The sequence below is a fragment of the Arachis hypogaea genome, chromosome 11 (genome assembly GCF_003086295.3).
Source record: "Arachis hypogaea cultivar Tifrunner chromosome 11, arahy.Tifrunner.gnm2.J5K5, whole genome shotgun sequence".
NCBI classification, from domain to species: domain Eukaryota; kingdom Viridiplantae; phylum Streptophyta; class Magnoliopsida; order Fabales; family Fabaceae; genus Arachis; species Arachis hypogaea.
The window spans coordinates 147,670,271-147,674,455 of NC_092046.1; positions in this window are offsets into that span (position 1 = coordinate 147,670,271).

Here is a 4,185-nt window from a genome sequence, read left to right on the forward strand (position 1 = left end):
TGGAAGTATCGAGTATTCCTATCCATGTTTCTAGCATGCTGCGACCAAGACATCTGCTTCCAGTGAACCTCTTTCCGAACATATCACTTCTCACAAAAGCTCACCAACGCCTTCCTTCTAGCTTCCATCGTTCCATCATAAGTGCCATCACTCACCTGGCTATCCACCCTCTTAATCTCCTCCTCCAGCAACAATAATCTCCTATCCATGTCTCCAAAGTTGTCCTTGTGCCATTTTCGCAAAGGTACCGTCAAGGCCTTCAGCTTGCAAGTAAACTGAGCATCCTCAAGTTTCTCCATTCATTTTTAACCATCCTCAGGAAACCCTGATGCGTAAACCAGGAATCCAGACTTCTGAACAGTCGGGGGGCCCCTGCTAACTCTTGAAACTTCCACAATTAACGGGCAGTGATCTGACAACCCTCTTGGTCCACCTTTAATCCGGATGTCAGGAAATTTCTCAAACCCCTCAATATTGACCAGGACCCTATCAATTCTATTGCAAGAATGACCCCTGAACCACGTGAATTTTCTGTCATGAAGAGGTAAGTCCACCAACTGCATATCATGTACCCAATCCCTAAACTCTTCCGCTGACGCCAGTAGATTACTCGACCCTTTGCGTTCTTCAATCTGCAATATCTCATTAAAGTCCCTAAACAAGCAGAAAGAGACCTGACACAAACCCACAATATAGCTCAGCTCCTTCCATACCACCCGCTTTTCCTCCCTCCCAAACGCCCTATACACCAAACAAAACGCACAATTAAAATTACTTTTCGTCAACACGCCTTCAACACACAGCCATCGCTCTCTTTTATAACAATTGCTAGATTTAAATATCGCATCATCCCACATTAAAAGCAATCCCCCCGAAGCCCCTCTATACTCCACATACTCCCACCCCACAGTACTGTATCCCCAAATTCGAGCAACATCAAACTTAGAGATCACCTCCTTTTTTGTTTCAATCAAGCCTAACATGTTAAGTTTATAATTTCTCTTTAAAGATTTCACCATGCTCAATTTACCATCCCCCTCAACCCCCGAATATTCCAACAGCTCAAAATCATTTAAACAAATTTTTACTCACCTTACTGTGATTTTTAGGCCGACTCATTCGCACTTTTTCTTTATGTTTCGCCATCTTCTTCTTCACCGCTAATATATATATATATATATATATATATGCACCAATCAATCAATTGTTTAATACAATAAAAAGTCACACAACGATAATCATACAATCGACACATGATTTATATACTTCAAACATTCAAAATGGTTCCCGAAAAACAAAGACCATTCTACAATTAATCGAATTATACTCAAGCTACTAACACACCAAATCACAACAAACTCATCATATCAATATACCAAAACGCATTCAACCCTATAATTTCAGGAATAACTCTTACCAATTACCTTATCCAGATGCAACAAGTACCTATAATTTATCTACACAACTTCACATCTAAAACTTCTCAGGTTTGCTTAACAAAAGATCAATACCTTACTTAACTTCACAAGACTACATACCATCATATCCAAAACAATTAAACATAAGTAACATAAAAAATACAAACCATTGTATTCAAACACTACTTGTGCCTATTTCTTAAACAAATCACCATCACGGTATATCTATATATTTTTTCATCATTGACCAGGTTACCATTCATCACTACCTTACAGAGATCCAAAGCAGCAAAATCAACTTCAGGTGCAATGTATTTAGCTTGTTGACTTGTTCAGCCGCTCTGTCAAAACTAGCGACAAACATCTCCAAACCCAGCTCAATCACCTGGTATCTAAACTTGTTCTATCCTTCTCAAACTTTTTCTTTTTTTCCTCTAATCCAACAACTTTCCCCTTCAAATCCTTTATCTCTTCATCCTTCATAGCAATTTCTTCTACAGAACTTATTTTATTTTTCTGTATTCTTTAACTTCAGTCACTCCATATTTCCCTTTTCAATAGCCTTCTTGATATGCTTTAGTTCCGAAGTACGACCAATACACATAAATCGAGCTCCCATAATCTGCACATCAAACAAAAGCCGAATTATACTTATATATTCACATTTCACAATAGCTATAATAAACTAACATAGATGTACATATAAACATACTCAAACCCCTCTCCTTTATGACACACTCTACCTGACATATTACAAGGTAAAACCTTGACTCTTAGTTTCTCCCCCTCCCTAACCCAACTCGTCGACCTCAACTGATCTAATACTTTGTTCATCATCAAATAATGACACCCACGATTTAGCACTTTCACCTAAGGGTGTGCAAAAAAACTGGTTTCACTGAACTGAATTGAAACTGAACTGAAACCATAGTTTTTATGAAAACCAGTTTATTAAAAACCAGTTTTTATGGTTCAGTTTAGTTTTAAACCAAATTAAAACTGGTTTTATTTATACTCTAAAATTAGTTTTTACATACTCTCTCTCTCTCTCTCTCTCTCTCTCTCCCCTTCCTCTCTCTCCTCTTTCTCCCCTCCTCTTTCTCTCTCTTCTCTCTCTTTTTTCCCTTTCTTCCTTTTCTCTCTCTCTCTCTCTCTCTCTCTCTCTCTCCCTCCTCTTTGTCTCCCTCCTTCTCTCTCCCCCTCCCCTCCTCTCTCTCTCTTTCTCTCCCCCTTCTCTCTCTCCTTTCCCCCTCTCTCTCTCCCTCTCCCTTTTCATCTCTCTTCCTTTCTTTCTCGCTCTCTCCTCCTCTTTCTCCCTCTCCTCTCTCTTCCCCTTTCCTTCTCTCTCTCTCTCTCTTCTCTCCCTCCTCTCTCTCCCCCTCCCATCTCTCTTCGTCTCTCTCTCTCTCTCTCTCTTCTCTCTTCCTCTCTTTCTCCCTCCTTTTCCTCGCTCTCCCCTTTTCTTTCTCTCCCTCTCTCTCTCTCTCCCCCCTCTTTCTTCCTCTCTCTCTCTCTCCTTCTCCTCTTTCTTCCCCCCCTCTCACTCCCTCTCTCCATTTCCTCTCGCTCTCTCTCCCTCTCTTTTCTTTTTCTCCCCTCTCCCTTGCTCCCCCTCCCTTCCCCCTTCTCTCTCTCTCTCTCCTCCTCTTTCTCCCTCTTTTCCCTCTCTCTCTCTCCTTTCCCTCTCTCTTTCCCTTTCCTTCTCTCTCACTCCTTTCTCTCCTCTCTCTCCCCTTCCATCTCTCTTCGTCTCTCTCTCTTCCCCCTCTCTCTCTCCTTTCCCTCATCTCCCTCCCTCTCTCTCTCTCCTTCCTTCCTCTCTCGCTCATCCCTTCTCTCTTCCTCTCTCTCTCTCTCTCCCTCCTTTTTCTCATTCTCCCCTTTTCTTTCTCTCTCTCTCCTTTCCCTCTTTTCACTCTCCCCCTCTTTCTTCCTCTCTCTCTCTCTCTCTCTCTCCCTCCTTTTTCTCACTCTCCCCTTTTCTTTCTCTCTCTCTCCTCTCCCTCCTTTCACTCTCCCCCTCTTTCTTCCTCTTTCTCTCCTCCTCTTTCTTCCCCTCCTCTCTCTTTATTTCCTCTCAATCACTCTCCCTCTCTTTTCTTTTTCTCCCCTCTCCCTCGCTCCCCCTCCTTTCCTCTCTCTCTCTCTCTCTCTCTCCCCTCTCTCCCCTTTTGTTTCTCTCGCTCCTCTCCCTCTCTCTCTCTCCCTCCATTCTCTCTTCCTCTCTCTCTCTCTCTCTTTTTCCTTTTTACTCATTCTCCCTCCTATTTCTCTCTCCCCCATTCCTTCTTTCTCTCTTCTCTTCTCTCTCTTTTTCTCCCTCCTCTCTCTCTTTGTCCTATTTTTTCCCTTCCTTTTTCTCTTTTCTCTCTCTCCCTCAATCTTCTCTCACTCTATATCCCTTTTCTCTCTCTTTTTCCCCTCTTTTCTCCAAAATAAGAGAGAGAAAGAGGGAGAGAAAAAGAGAAAAAAAGAGGAAAGAAGGAGAGATAGAAAAAAGAGAGAGAGGAGGAGGATGAGGAGAGAGAGAAAGAGAGAGAAGGGAGGGGAAGAAAGAGCGCAAGAGAGAGAGATAGAGAGGAAGAGAGAGAGGGAGAGAAAGTGAGAGAGATAGAGAGAAAGATCGGAAGAGAGATAGAGGAGGGGAAGAGGGAAGGAGAGAGGGAGAGAGAGAGAGAGAGAGAGATAGAGAGGAAGAGGGATAGGGGAGAGAGTGAGAGAAAGGGATAGAGGGAGAAAAAGGAGAGAGAAAGAAAGGGGAGGAAGA